The sequence below is a fragment of the Sceloporus occidentalis genome, unplaced genomic scaffold (genome assembly GCF_023333645.1).
Source record: "Sceloporus occidentalis isolate IW3139 unplaced genomic scaffold, rSceOcc1.0.p SCAF_25, whole genome shotgun sequence".
NCBI classification, from domain to species: domain Eukaryota; kingdom Metazoa; phylum Chordata; class Lepidosauria; order Squamata; family Phrynosomatidae; genus Sceloporus; species Sceloporus occidentalis.
Window position 1 is genome coordinate 13,486,770 of NW_028317005.1, and position 17,140 is coordinate 13,503,909.

The window sequence follows — 17,140 nt, forward strand, 5'->3', positions numbered from 1 at the left end:
TTAAAAACAGATGAAGGCTAATATGACAGATTTACCATAAAACACAGTAGAAATAGTTGTTTATTAGAGGTTGTATTAACAGAGACAATAGATCCTGCAATAGAAAACAGACAAACCAGCATCATAACATAAAGACTGAAATAGAACATATGATATAAGAATATATATATAATATATATTAAATAACATACTACATATATGTGCAGGTATTTTATAAACGCTTCTGTCTGCAGGTGATACTGAGGATAAGTAATTCTGGCTTGTGGTGACAGTGATGTGCAGCTGTACATTGCAGAGTGATGCTGAGTATGACTAATGATGACTGTGGGAGCCTAGTGATGGAGAAAGGATGCAGGTTACTCACACAGTGTTTCAGGGCTGCTGTGGGGACCACCATGCACTATTCAGCTCTCCCCTTTAATGATGTGAAAATGGCCGGGTCTAAAAATCATCCTTTGGATGCAGAAAGAAAAAAAAAAGGCCCAGAAAAAAGCCGGCTGGTTTCCTAGCTCTCTGCAGCTGTAATGATCCAGGCAGCAGCAGCCGCAGAGTCCCTGCCTCCTCCCTCGCTGTGTGTCTGTGTGTGAGCTTCCGGGGCCTCCCGCCCTCCCATTGGCTGGCTGCCACACTCAGTCTACAGATGCCCCTCGAACACAGAGCAGCCGGGCTGAGCAGAGGTGTGGGTTACAGGTGCTACCATATATAACATGGGGGTGTTACAGGGACACCCCGCAGCCATTATATGCACTTTAATGCATATATACAACTGAGTGGCCCCTTTAAATTGTTATGGCGTCCCTCTTGCATTGTGTATTGTGGAGGCTGCCTGGGACAGGGAAGTGTAGAACTATCTGGATATATCGGCACAGAGTGAGAAAAAAGTGGAGAGATAATATGTTATCATTACGAAATCTTTGACAGTTTTAGCCAAAGAGTTAACCCCATTTTCAGCATTTTTACACTATTTTTACGTCTCTTTTTAATATTTCGTGTGCCCAGAGAGAGAGCTTTCTTTTGATACCATTTTTAAACGTATAGTCCAGCATTTCGTATGAATAATACATTAAAATAATGAAAATATTTGGAAAGATTTTTTTCTTACATTTTACTATGAAAATGGTCCCTAAACCAGTTCTGTGACAACAATACACTTAAAATATATTAATGTAAGTGTCCTGGGTTTTTTTTAAGAACATGGCAGTCCTCTTTTCTAAACTTGAAATTTTGAAATCTTACTATGTGAAGCCTGTGTCCCATGTGGGACTGTTTAATAGCCCGCCGGCTCAAAATATACAGGAGTATAGATTTTTGGAGAGAAGACAACCCAGAGTATTTCACTAGGAGCATTTGGATACTTACCATGCAACCATTTGGTCGGCAGTCTCTGGCAAAAAGGAGCCGTAAAGTAGATTTTCATTGCTTTTTTCCAGCAAATTTAGGACTTATTGCACAGATTATATGCAACCGCAGAGAGACCCGCCAAACTGTGTTCAGCTGCATCTCTAGATTATGGACATACCCCACATGCATAGGCTTTTGTATATACAGGGCACACTACATGACAGCACACAGATTGGGACAAGGAAGGTACAGATAATAAAGGGTTACATTTTCATGCAATATGCAAACACAGGTTAGATTTTTTTTAAAAGGTATATTTTCAGAAGCATGCCAGCCTTTTGCTTTTCCTTGTGCAAAATTTTTTGTGGGCCAAAACTCCCATCACCCTCATCACCTCATCGGCCTGGCTGAGATTGATGGGAGTTGTCATCAGCTCATTTATAATAAAAATAAAATGTACTTGTGAGAGTTTTTCCGGTTATTGTTTTTTTTTTTACTTTATATGGCATGGTTGCAGGAAGCCATGGGTGTACTTCGCTATTTTCTTCCTGATCTATTCTGTCAATATAGGTTTTTGGGCACATTTTTTATGATGTCATAGAATGTCTTGAATGTTTAAAAGGGGTTACGAAATAGGTTATTCCCACTGAGAATGGGTTCCTTCACTGAAGCTGGAGTTTGGAAGTGAATTCGCAGGAGAGTTGTGATTTCAGCGCACTACAAAATGTTATGAGGGGCTAACACCAGCAAGTCTGTCCTACAAGAAGGGCTGAGCTGCAGGGGTGGGCTGGCCCTGGGGGCAGGTCGGTAATTGCACCCCAGGCATATCCAAAACAGGGTGGTACGGTTTGGCTGTGGGGTCACATAATGCGATGTTATGTGGCCCCACGGTAAAAGCACAGCTGCTCGCACAGTGTGCGCCAGGTAAGATAAGGGTGTGATGTGTAATTGGTGAGTGAGTTGTTTGGCGTGATTATGTTAATGTGTGTGTTCATATGTTAATCTATGTGTATTGAAGCAAGTGTGCATGTGTAAGTATGAGTGTATGTTAGGGTAAGTGTGTGTGTGCAAGTGTTTTTAGTGTGAGTGTATGTGTTATTGTGAGGGTGGGTGTAAGTATCTCTGCTAGCATGCATGTCAGTTGTACCTGCCTTCTCCGGCTACATTTAAATTTGTGAGGGTACTCAGAGGAATCATATTGACTTGACTAGGCATTACACAGGGGCAACATCTGTCTGCAGAAGACTCCTGGGGAGGGTCCTTCATAATTAGTAGTAAGGTTAGTGAGTTGAAACCAGTTTCAGCTTTAGTGAATAAACCCCATTGATGTGGAATTGAGAACTGGCTTACTAGGTGTTCCCTTGCATCTTTTTTCTGCGAGATACCCTACCTTTTTGCTTCATAAGCTGTTTAAACTGAAAAATAATTACCCCAACATAAAAACCTTTCTTCTTGTGGCTTTCCAGGTCCAGCAAGACCCTTGCTGAACCAACTCATAGAATGATTACAGTAGATTTTCTGTATAGGATGTTTTTTTTTCGGAATTCCAAATTATATTTTCTTGCAGATGAACATATATATGCTGTGAATCCATCAAAATGTACTTAAATAGGGTTCATTACTATGCTATAATAATGAGCATAGTAATGACACAGATGGTATTTTTAAGGTATCCTATATAAAATTTATATTTTTATATACATATCCCATTGTACAGTGCTACGGAATTTGATGGCGCTTTATAAAACAATAAATAATAATAATAATATACATTTAAAAGCAACTTTGTCAAACAAAGCATAGTGTAAACATTCTTATATTTTACACTGCTGGATAAATAACTTCCATGGGTTTATTTGCTCCTGTTTATATTTAACCCTTTCCTGGTATGTAACAATTGTCAACATGTACTAGCTTTTCTCTCAGATTTACTTCCCATGTTATATATTTTTGTGACATTTTTATAACGGGGACAGTGTCATAGAGCGGAGGCGGGATAGGAGAGTAATGATGGGAACGTCCCAAGTCCAACATCAGGCAGCTGCACACAATAAAGGTTAAAGGGGATGCCTGCGTCAGTCCCCGGGGAATAACACGGAGAAGGTAATCGCAGAAAGAGTAGCCGCTGCCATTGGTCGCTGTAAAGTAGGTATGATCCCCATTGGCTGTTTCTTTTTCCCGGCCCAAGGGGGAGTCTTGCTGGGTACAGGGAGGGTGGGAAGAGCAGGAACATGTCTCCACAAAGGCAGCTATAATACTGTGCTGAAATGCTTCTGTAAAGTGGCTGTGATGCGGGTGCTGTTACCAATTTGCTGCATTAACCCTTTGAGTGCCAGGGCACATTTTTTGGAAGGCCAAGAAAATGTTTGTAGTGTTGCTATATCATAGGTTACAATGTTCTAAACAGCTTACGCTTTATCTAGTGAATTCTGTTTCTAAGTATATATATATATATATATATATATATATATATATATATATATATATATATGGACCAAAGTATTGGGACTTTTATTGCTTTCTAAATACACCGACATTCGTATGTATTTGGTCCCCCCCTTTGCAGCTATAGCAGCTTCCACTCTGGGAAGGCTTTCCACAAGGTTTTGGAGTGTTTCTATGGGAATTTTTGCCCATTCATCCAGTAGAGCATTTGTGAGGTCAGGACAATCTGATGTTGGATGAGAAGGCCTGGGTTCCAATCACTGTTCCAGTTCATCCCAAAGGTGTTTGCTGGGGTTGAGGCCAGGACTGTGCGGGTCAGTCAAGTTCTCCCACATCAAACTCATCCAACCATTTCTTTATCTACCTTGCTTTGTGCACTGGGGCACAGCAATGCTGCAATAGAAAAGTTGGAAGCATAGCATTATCCATAATGTCTTGGTATGTCTTCATCATAGTGTTAGTTACAATGTATCAGCTATATTATTACTATTTATTGTTTTATTTAGAGCTATCATATTCTGCAGCTCTGTACAATGGGATATGTTATACATTCTGCTAAAAGAGAAGGCTGGCTGCTCTGCATGAGCTGTTACATTGTCTCTTACAATAAGGAGCCGGCTATGCTGCTTCTACTGTCAGAGGGGAGACCTGAACGTTAAAACAGGCTACGTATTGACCAGGTCAGATTATTCAACCAGCTTGAACTTTTATAAAACAGCCAAGCAGGTCAAATACTGGCCACTTGGCAAGCCTAGTATGTATTCAATGCCCCACCTTATACACACATATATGTATATAATGTGTGTGTGCGTGTGGCCATCCTAGCTTACCCCGGGGCATTTGGTTAGCATTCTGAGCAGATAAATATTTTGGTCTTCATACCTCAATTTCCAGACTAAGTGACTCATACTGACCACATGACTTCACTTTTGGGGAAGCCATTTGTGGCATGAGCTCAATTGAAATTCTTGGTGGATGACTCAGATGTTTTTGTATGACAGCGCAAACAACTGCATGGGAAAGTGTCCGTATGGCTCTTTGATCTTAACCCCTTAATGACAAAGCCCGTACATATACGGGCTCAAAATGCATTGTTTTCAATGGGTTTAGGGACCGCCCATTGCCCTTAAGGGGTTAAAACAACAAGGCACATAACAATATGTGTATGTTTCGCACGTTATCTGGATCCTGAAACTAATATTCTGGCTACTGAAAAGTAATTTTAAAAAAAATTTAAATTCTGGGTGTTTTCCGTGATTCTCGGTGTTTAATCGAGACTCTATATTATTGTATTCTTTCCTTTACAGATTTCTGAAGGTTCTCGCAGGAAGCTCAAGCTGTGTGCAGAGCATACTGGAGGCTCTGTGTAAAGCATACTGGAAGCTCAGCGTGTACAGTTTTATCATTTCGCATTTGGGTTTACATGTAATCTACATCTTGAAAATAGGCATATTTTAATTGTGTTGATGTCAAAAATTGTAAAGGAAAACTCCCACCATTTCCATTATTAGATTCAGATTAAAAAATAACTTTTTAAAATTATTGTGCTGTTTTCTTTTTTTTATGGGTAGTTTAATGTGACAGCTCCAGTAAAGAAGAATGCATATTAAAGTACATTTGCTTTTTTTTTTTTTTTTTTTTTTTTTCCGGGTAACGGCCTCGCGGCTCAATTTAATACCACATTCTTATGTTTATTTTGAATATGGTATGCTCTAACCGTGGTAGGGGGGTCGAATCCACGGAATATAGAAAGAAATTTCATAATTAATATAGAGAGGAGCGATGATGTTCTATTCTTAATAATTTGTAATGTATATGTTTTAAATGTTTATTGTGTGTTATTTGAGATGCGTAAGGAAGGAAACCCTAAGAATCAGAGAAACAAGGATTATGGTTAAGATTATCTCTATAAATACCCAGGGCCTAAACTCTCCTAATAAGCGTTCAATATTATTTGATTATATTAGAAAGGAAAGGGCTCAGATTGTTTTTCTACAAGAGAACCCATTGGAAAAATCAGACAGTAAGAGATTTATCCCTAAGAAGTTTAGCAATGTGTTCTGCTCCTCGTTAGAGACCAATAGGAAAAGAGGCGTGGTACTCCTTAGTGATGAGTTAGATATAAAAATAATTTACCATGAGGCTGATAAAGAAGCCAGAGTACTAATACTGATAGCTGAAATTCAAGGTGAAATATATACTTTGATAAATGTCTGTGCACCTAATGGATCTTCTAATTTATTTTTAAAAAATCTCTTTTGGAAGATAGACAGATTAAAACAAGGTAAATTACTCCTTGCAGGGGATTTTAATCGCATAATAGACCCGACACTGGTTAAAAAAACTTTTAGAAGTAAGCCCTCGGATAGAAATACAAAATCACAGGTGTTTCAATTCAAGAAAATTCTTAGAAGTTATGGACTTTCAGATCTTTGGCGGTTGTATCATCCTGAGGAAATGGATTTTACTTGTTTTTCTAAAACGTTTCTCTCTTATTCCAGAATTGATTTATTTTTAGGAGATGATGAAATGGTTAGGAAAGTAAAAAAGGTGCTGATACAAGAGATAACCTGGTCGGATCACAATATGATAGTGATTGATATTCTACCTCAAATATTTAAAAAAAGAACAAATTGGCGTTTAAACGAAAATATACTGCTTAAAAAGGAGAATAGAGAGTATATAGCGGAAATAACAGACGGAAAATGAAAGGGAATAAGTCACCTCACCCATTATTTGGTGTGCATATAAATGTGTAATTAGAGGTTACTTAATTAAACTCGGCACTATTTTGAAGAAAGCTAGAGGGGAATCGCTAGCAGATCTCTATCTGAAGTACTATAGACTCTCACAAGAAAACAAGCTATTGCCAACTGAACCTAAAACTAAACAACTAAGTAAGATCCAAAATAAAATTAATGAACTACTTATCGAAGAAAAGAATAAAAATCTACATTATTTAAGAATTAAATGGTATTATAAAAGTAACAGAGCAGACACTCTGCTGTCAAACAAATTAAAAGGCGAGAAACAATCTAAAAGAATTAATAGGATTAGACTAAATGGGGAGTTATGTCTCACCCCCGAGAAAATCGGTGCTGCCTTTAATAATTATTATAAAACTTTATACAATCTAACAAGAAAAGAACAAGATCAACCTCAGGATTACTTCTTGAATAAGAAATTTACCTGGAGGAGTAGTTCGCACAGGGCGCCGGAACACCTAAGGCCGGCTCTGCGGATATATTAGCAAAAAGATTAAAAGGAGTAATTGCGGATTTAATCCAGCTATCAGGCTTTGTTCCAGGCAGATCATCTAAAAACAACATTAGAAGAGTTATTGATATCATAGATGTTTCTCAGCGTCTAAATACCCCCATTCTGGCCCTGTCATTAGATGCCGAGAAGGCCTTTGACAGGGTCAGATGGGATTTCTTAGGGCATACATTACAGGCATTTGGATTTGGTGGTAATATATACCAAGCAATTATGGCCCTCTATACCTGCCCCTCTGCTAGGACGATCGGTCCAGGAATAGATGCAGATTGGTTTGAAATTAAGAACGGCACGAGACAGGGATGTCCCCTTTCACCGCTGCTCTATATATTGACGGTTGAGCCCCTTGCCCAGGACATTCGAGAAAATCAGGATATACATGGCTTTAGATTAAAAACACTGGAAAGTAAGATTAGTCTTTATGCTGATGATATCCTGGTTTTCTTAGAAGAACCCAGTCATTACCGGAGTTAATGAGAGTAATTGAAGGATACTCAAAATACTCAGATTATAAATTGAATGTTAATAAAACCATTCTGCTTGCTTGTAATATGAATCAGACGGATATAAGGTATTTAAAAGCTAACTTCAATTTTATATGGGCTAAGGATAGCATAGAGTACTTGGGTATTAAGATCACGAAGGATCCGACAAAAGTAATAGAGGTAAATTTTTTACCCCTCTTGAAATCCACAAATAAATCCTTAAAAGATTGGATAAAAAAAGAAATCTCTTGGGTTGGTAGAATCAATACAATTAGATCATATATATTGCCTAAATATTCCAAATGTTACCGCTAAAGATCCCTAAAGTATGGTTAGGAATGGTTCAGATGGCATTTAATAAGTTCATATGGCAAGGTAAGAAGCCAAGACTGGGTTTGCACTTCTATCTAGGAAGGTAAACAATGGGCGTCTCGGTGTACCAAATATTAAGGATTATAATGAGGCTTGTATGGATGCACATGTGATGCTGGCTCAGATCAAAGGCATAAAAGAGGAAATATGGTATCAAATTGAGGAAATCGCAATAGGCCTGGAAGGCTTAGCAGTCCTCCCATGGACTATGAGAGTGTCAGAAAGTAATCGTCAGGCGGGACTAGGATCTTTGGTCGTAAAAGATACTTTAGACGCCTGGAAAAAGATTAGGAAGAAGCTAGCTCTTTTCAACTGCATAGCGGACTTTCTTCCATTGGAAGTTTTGGAGCTTAGTATAGAGGATATCCGATTACAAACATGGAAACAGGCGGGAATCCTGACTATCCATGATCTCTGCCTTGACAAGGAAGTAAAACCCTTTTCTCAGATACAGGAGGAATACTTACTTCCTTCTAAAGAGGTATTCTCTTATCTTAGAATCAAAGGGTTTCTTTCAAATTATGTTATTCTAAACAACGGAGAAAAATGGGCTCTCCTTAATTCCTTATATAATATGACAAATACTAAGGGAATGATCACTAAGTGTCTAACTCTTATTAAAATTGATCATGAACATACGCCAGTAAAGGCAATTAAGATCTGGGAGAGGGAACTGAATAGGATTATACCTTGGGATATTTGGAGAAATACAATACAATCGGTTAACAACGAGATCCACTGCTTAAATATGAGAGAGAATCTTTTTAAGGTTTGTTATAGATGGTATCTTGTTTTAACAAAGTTAGCAAAAATGTACGTACACACTAAGGCTAACTGTTGGAGATGTGAGAATGAAACTGGAAGTTTCTTACACATCTGGTGGACCTGCCAACATATAGAGGCTCTCTGGAAAGAGGTTTTTTAGCCAGATCGAGAAAACAACTGGTGTATACCTACCTTTTACACCAGACTGCTCTCTATTACATCTAGACTGGCCAAAAGTTCCCAATCTCTACAGAAGCTTAATAACCCATATCCTTGTATCTACCAAATTACTCATAGCGAAGAATTGGAATAACAAAAAATTGCCTAATTGGGAGGAGATTAAATTAAGTACAATCTACCATTGTAAAATGGAACTGGGTATAATCAAATTAAATGGATTTAACGAAATCAAAATTAGGAAATGGGAAAGAATACTAGACTTATTGGAAACTTGAGTATGAGTGATTCTGGGTTTCCCCTCCCTTGCTGCATCTCATTGTATATTTTATTTGTCTAATATATATATTTTTTTGTATTTTCTAGTATGTTTTAGAGGCAGGTATTATATTCTTTGCCATGTCACAGAAAAAAGTTTTTTTGTATTGTCTAGTATGTCCCAAAGGCATGTATTATATTTATTGCCTTGTCTAAAAAATGTTTTTTGCTATAAACGAATAAAAAAAGTACATTTGCAAGGGGGGACACAACAGAGATTTAAAGGGACCTCTCATATGGCGGCTAGGGTGTCCCCTAACGAACTTAGTGTGATGTCACTTCTCAAGACATCCAAACTCTCCTGGAAGTTCCGGGAGTCTCCTCCTCTGTGGCGTGTCCTGATTGGTCTCTCTGCGTTAAGGCACCTATCAGTTTTCTGAAATGTTACCACAGGAGAGACCAATTAGGATGCGCACTGTGTCACTCGCTCTCCCCCAGAGGCTGACCAGGGCACAAGTACCGGGGGCCGGAGGACCGTGATACATGTTTGGTGGTGGCGGTTAGTGGCCGCTGAAGCCACCTCCCTGAAATGATTTTCTTCAGGTTGGGATGTCTGCTTCTCTTTAATGTCATTAACATACCTTTTGAGTTCTGGCTACCTGGAGCCTTCCCTTGCGGGACGCGGCCAGGACTGCACACTGATGTCAGCGGGTGGTCCCGTTGCCGTCATTGGGCATTCCCGCTGACGTCAGGGGTAACATAGTAACATAGTAACATAGTTCATAAGGTTGAAAAAAGACCAAAGTCCATCAAGTTCAACCTATATACATATTGTGTCCCTACTGTGTTGATCCAGAGGAAGGCAAAAAACCCTTATGAAGCAGATGCCAATTGCCCCATACCAGGGGGAAAATTCCTTCCCGACTCCAAATATGGCAATCAGAATAAATCCCTGGATCAACGTTCTGTCCCTATTAATCTAATATCCATAACTTGTAATATTATTGCTTTCAAGAAACACGTCCAGGCTCCTTTTGAACTCTTTTATTGAGTTTACCATCACCACTTCCTCTGGCAGAGAGTTCCATAATCTCACCGCTCTTACTGTAAAGAACCCCCGTCTGTGCTGGTGTAGAAACCTTCTTTCCTCCAGCCGTAGAGGATGTCCCCTTGTTATAGATACAGTCCTGGGTATAAATAGGTCCTGGGAGTGATCTCTGTACTGTCCCCTTATATATTTATACATAGTTATTAAGTCCCCCCTAAGCCGTCTTTTTTCCAAACTAAATAACCCCAATTCTGATAATCTTTCTGGGTACTGTAGTCCTCCCATTCCCCTTATTACTCTGGTTGCCCGTCTTTGAACCCTCTCCAGCTCCACTATATCTTTCTTGTACACTGGTGCCCAGTACTGTACACAGTATTCCATGTGTGGTCTGACTAGTGACTTGTACAGTGGTAGAATTATTTCCTTGTCGTGGGCATCTATGCCCCTTTTGATGCACCCCATGATTTTATTTGCCTTAGCAGCAGCTGCCTGACACTGGTCGCTACAGGTAAATTTACTGTTAACTAAAACTCCTAAGTCCTTTTCCATGTCAGTCGTCCCCAGTGTTTTCCCATTTAATACATATTCCCAGCCTGGATTTTTCTTCCCCATGTGCATAACCTTACATTTATCTGTGTTGAACCTCATCTGCCACATCCCAGCCCAAGCCTCCAACCTATGCAGATCCATTTGTAATCGTGCGCTGTCCTCTATTGTGTTAACCACGTTACAGAGCTTAGTATCGTCTGCAAAGATTGATACTTTACTATGCAATCCCTCTACAAGGTCATTAATAAATATATTAAAAAGAATAGGACCCAAAACTGACCCCTGTGGTACCCCACTAGCAACAGTCACCCACTCAGAGTATGTACCATTAATAACCACCCTCTGTTTCCTATCACTGAGCCAGTTACTTACCCACATACACACATTCTCCCCCAGCCCAAGCATTCTCATTTTATGTACGAGCCTTTTATGTGGCACCGTATCAAATGCTTTGGAAAAATCAAGATATACGACATCCAGCGATTCACCCCGATCCAGTCTTGAGCTCACCTCCTCATAAAAGCTGATCAGGTTAGTTTGACAGGACCGATCCCTTGTAAACCCATGCTGATATGGAGTCATACACTTATTTTCATTGAGATACTCCAAAATAGCATCTCTTAGGAAACCCTTAAACAGTTTACACACAACAGAAGTTAAACTAACAGGCCTATAATTCCCCGGGTCACTTTTTGTCCCCTTTTTGAATATTGGCACAACATTTGCAATGCGCCAGTCCTGGGGAACAGACCCTGTCACTATAGAGTCCTTGAATATTAGAAATAGGGGTCTGTCTATTACATTACTTAACTCCCTTAGAACGCGGGGGTGAATGCCATCTGGACCTGGTGATTTGTCTATTTTGATTTTTTTTAGGCGGCACTGCACTTCTTCCTGGGTTAGACAGGCGACATGTACTGGGGCATTTATCTCATCCTGCTGTATATTACCTGGCATTTCATTTTCCTCTGTGAATACAGCAGAGAAGAATATATTTAATAGATTAGCTTTTTCCTGATCCCCGTCTATAACTTCTCCCTCATTACTTTTTAAGGGGCCAACGCTTTCATTGTTAACCTTTTTACTATTTATATAGTTAAAGAACATTTTGGGGTTTGTTTTACTCTCTTTGGCAATGAGTCTTTCTGTCTCCAATTTTGCTGCTTTTATCTGATTTTTACATATTTTATTTTTTTCCCGATAGCTTTTTAGTGCTTCCTCACTGCCTTCCTGTTTTAGTAGCTTAAATGCCTTTTTTTTGCCATTTATTGCCCCCTTTACATTTTTATTTATCCACATTGGTGTTCAAGCTGATGTCAGCCCATTTAAAGGGGAAATGGTGTCAAGACCCCGCTCCGGCAACCCAGAGGATTCGGGTGTTGACCCAGAGAAGCGGGGAAACCCGGAGAGTTCCCTGGTATGGTCATTAACATGAACTTCTGGGCTCTGGCTACCCCGAGCCTTTCCTTGCAGGATGCCAGTGGGCGGGTCCCTTGACGTCGGTGGGAGGTCCTGTAGACATCGGGGGCGTTCCTGCCGACGGCAGCAGGAAACACCCCAATTTAAAGGGAAAATAATAATGGCCCTTATGATTTGCGATATTACACTAATCCAAAGTGTACCTATTGTTTTTTCTAACCCTATTTTCAAGCTTCAATAAAAAAAAGAAAAAAAAACCTTGTGTTGAGTGCATTGGAGCCCATGCAAAACAGAATGCAGTTTGCATGTGAAATGTGCAGCTGAAGTGTTCTATATTACAGTATAGCTATATTGGACTATTAAATACTGTTAGAGGCACATGCCAAAGACTGCCCTGTCACCTTTATAATTACATTTTCCATAAAATGGCAGTGATATGGTTACTTTTAGATGCAATGAAACAGAAGCTAGTAGTAAGGTACATGCGCCTGCTGTGTAAAAGCATCAATGTAACTTTAAACAATTTGTATTCAGTAAGAATGGGTCTTTATATGTAATTAGATATATATTTTTTTGCTTTATTTTGCCCCTGCAATTTTGGTGCCCAGCACGGTGTTGTTCTACCACAAAATGAAAAACAAACAGCACTGCGATCTCTTGTATCAACCATATTTTTTTAAATAAAGTACTATAAAAAAAACAGCTCCTGAGTCAAAGGTAGCTGCTCGTGACGTCACAGGATTTGCTACCGGATGCCGGAAGCAGGAAAGGAAACGGTGCGGCTGAGTAGGAGGAGGAGGGAAAAAAAAAAAGAGAAAAAAAATAACAGGACTAGTCGCGCTGTGTGACACAGGACTGGACGGTACCGACGGCCGAACCGTTCTCAGCTGGCCTCGGCGCCTCCATTTTGGGGGAGGATGGAGTGGAAAGGAATGCAGTGAATGGGTCCGGAGGAAGCGGAGACCTCTGGTACTATTACAGGGGCTGGCTGGGATGAAGGAGGGGGCTGGTATCCGCAGGGTGCTCGTACCTTTGGCACTACGTGTTTTAACGTGTTTTGGGCGTTTATATTCGTTCCGATTATGTTTTTGTGCTCCGTTGGATGTTCTCTGTCTACTTATATTATGTGTATTTTGATAGAGACACAATCCCAGCCCGCCTATTGTACTGGTTATTATTATTATTATTGTTGTTGTTGTTATTACCGGGCGTTAGCGCTCTTCTGAGACTGTATAGTGGGTTTGCGGGACATATTTAGCTCCAGTGGCTCAGCCCCGGTACTGACATCCGGTTAATCCCGTTTATTGTGTGTCTTAAATGCTTCGTATATGTTCGAGGTATTTTAAACTACTGGAGCTCCTGACAGGAATGAGATATATTCAATGAGTTTGCGGACCGGGAGGGATGCGGAGAGCCTTAGTGTCCTCCTCACTGCGGATGTGGCTGGCAGCATGATGGTGCCTGTCTGCACGTGTCAGGGGACTGTTATCTGACATAGTTGGCGTACAGGTGGTGCTTTCCTGTCTAAATATCTCACCAGGAAATGAAATGCTTCAAATAGTCCTACAGGTATCTTAATAAACTTATATATATATGTGTGTGTGTGTGTGTATATATATGGCATATAGAAGAGCTGATGATGCCCACCTAGGGTCTAAATATGAGGGGTTCATGGCACGTATGCCAAAATGAATGATGGGATTGCCAGCTTTTATTAACTCTCATAGATGAGGCGGTGTTGATGAAGCGCATTCTTTCGTATTATTGCTGTTATTTGTTATGGTGATGGTTATTGGGGAATGTCAGGGATCGGTGATGCTGTCATGTCACTCCTTTAAGCCCTGCAGCTGCCTAATTGGAAGCCATTCTCATTTGTAGTCCTGTGCTTTTCTGCTCTGTATCTGTTCTGTTACTAGGACAAGCCATGGATTGTTTGATGCCCATTTCTGTCCCCTGATTATGAAGACTTCTCCCAATCCTTCCTCCCTAGAGAACCGAGTGATTGGCCATTATCCTTTGTCAGTGAGTTTGCCGCCTAGTTCCAAGCTGCCCAGTGATTCTCATTTCAAGAGGATTTGCTACTTTCACAAATCCCAGGTTTTGGGCTTCGTTACATTAACGAAACCCAGGTAATTGTTTTAACATGTCAAAAACAAACCGTATATTTACTAGAAACCCACCTTGTGTGTGTAGCATAGGGTTAACAGGATTTGCATGGTTACTGTTCCCGCTGATGGAAGTTGTGCGGCAGGCAGAATACAATATTAAATTTCGTTTCCGTTTGTTGATTGTCGTGTGTGTGAATTGAATAAATTATTCCACTGGTTGTAACAGCGCTATGGAATCTGCAGGCGCTTTAATAAATGTAGCGTAATAATGTAATCTGCATTACAATACCCATTGCATGGTGCCAATTGTCCATTATGATCAAATGTCTTCTACACTGAGAAAATCACAATCTACCGTATACGTACTTTTTCTAAGTACTTTTAGATATCCTTAAAGTAGGGCACATTTACGTTGAGAATCAGCTGTGTACGAGAATGTATGCTGCGGGTCCAGTAATAGAAACCAGGTTTAAATGAATGGATTGTTACATCTCTGAGTGTAAATGGCTTCCTTGATCACAAACATGGATTTGCTGAGGGAGATCGCGTCAATCTAACTGAACTGACGTTTTGGCTGTTAGATAAGGGGCTGTAGATGTAGCCATATCTAGATCTGAGAAGACATTTGGCTGTGTCCTTTAGAGAAGACTTATAAATAAATGAGTGTTTTAATGGTTAAATGAGTAAGGTAACTTTAGAGGAAGGACTTGTTACTAGTGGTGTACCTCAGGGATCAGTACTGGGGTTCGTTCTTTTTAGTTTTTAATAGGACTCATTTTTATAAGTCCTATTAAAAATAAAAAAGCTCTTAGGGTATCTGTCTTTGCCAGAGATACAAATGAATACAACAGGGTAGAGTAAGCCAAATGGCTAATGGCTCGAGTAAATGAGGAGGATTAAAAGTGGAAGTTGATAAAATTCCAAAGGCGGAATATGGTATTAAGGCTACCGTGCTGTTGGTGACAACTGGAGAAAGTAACGTTTATGTACACCAAGAAATGTTTCTTTTAGTATCTGTACATATTTGTTTTCTCTCGGCATTGTAGGTAGAAGGCTTCCATTAGCCCTGACTTATTTCCTGTGAAAGCGGAAAAAAGGGGATGTGAGGATATGGCATATTTATAGGGCCTGTGCTGCTTTTTTTTTTATTTTTTTTATTCTTGATGTATGCTTTAAAAAGATGTTTATGTGCAATTTGCCAGAAAACTTAACATGAAAATCGCAACCATTCGGTTTGCTTAGTTAATACATTTATGTGCCTAAAGAGGGGCAAGAATGTAAATATCTCTTCGTATTACTAAGCGGGGCTACTATAGGCGACTTATAAACATTTAAAGAAAATGCAGTGGTTGGTGTTCGGTGGAAATATGATTTTTTAAAAATTTTCGGTCATATCTCTTCTCTCTCATCTAAGGTGATGCTCCACCATCATGTGCTCCCTTAACATAAAATGTTATCTAAGTCATAATTAATAAATGTGTCCCATTCTAAAGATAATGAAGATATCTCACAAAACATATGTAATAGGAAACGTTTTTAATAAAGTATTAGTGAAATCATGAATCCATTTAATAAGCTAATCAATACAGGGTTGACAAATTTGGTTTGGATCTAGGAACCAGCAAAAAAATTTGGGAGCTTGCCATTTTTGTTTTCTTCCCCAATCATGCTTTCATTTTCATACCTGGTGCCTTTCCTTAAACTAACATACATTTACACACTGTAACACCATGCAGTAACAGACGCACACTCATGCTCTCGAACACACTACAGTAACACACACATGCTAATACCATATGCTGACATACACACTCACACTGATACCATACTGTAACATAAACACAGAACACACAAGCACCTCACTATTATACACATATGCACACGCACTAGCTAACACTATACATAAATAAAAATCCACACTGAATCTGGCACTATAGTACAGTAGACATAATGACTTTGACGCTATACATATACACACTAATACTACGGTATACACACAGACTAAAGTACCCGCTCACACACTGACTCTGGCACTAAAGTACCCGCTCACACACTGACTCTGGCACTAAAGTACCCGCTCACACACTGACTCTGGCACTAAAGTACCCGCTCACACACTGACTCTGGCACTAAAGTACCCGCTCACACACTGACTCTGGCACTAAAGTACCCGCTCACACACTGACTCTGGCACTAAAGTACCCGCTCACACACTGACTCTGGCACTGTACGTATGGTCTCCTACATTACTCCCCACCTCACCTGCCACACCACTTCCATTATGAATTCGGCACGCTATGCTTTCCTGCGGGTGCGCGCTGAAGCGTGTTATGTGAGGCACCCAGTTGGGTCACGTTGTGTGCATTATCAGCTTCTTTATTTTGGTTGTGTGCGTTGTGTGACCCCTCTGGGCACCTTATGGCAACCGCTATACCCGATTCATGATGGCAGCCCTGCATCCATACATTTCCCATTGAGCCCTGAATTGATATTCAATTTTTTAGTAAATCTTGTTAATACATACAAAGTGAATGAGAGATCACCGCAGATTTTGAATCAACCTATATATATTGTTTCTGTCCCACATTGGTTTCCAGTTTTATGTCACAATAAGTTAATGCTTTATTAATGTATACAAATAGTGCCTGATCGTTTGTGCAAACCTCTTTGCCGTTCTTCTGTATGTACGGTACATGTTACCGGTCCAGTGCACCACAATCGGGAGTGCTTTGACTTTCCTTCACACCCCTTACGTGAAGATATCTTCCTCCACTTATCTATACGCTCGCAAAACTTTGTATTATAGTTGCCTAAACACTGGAACTCAAAATCAATGAATGTTGGGTAACATGGCTAACATTTTTTTAAGAAAATAAAAGAAAATGTTACTTAAATAC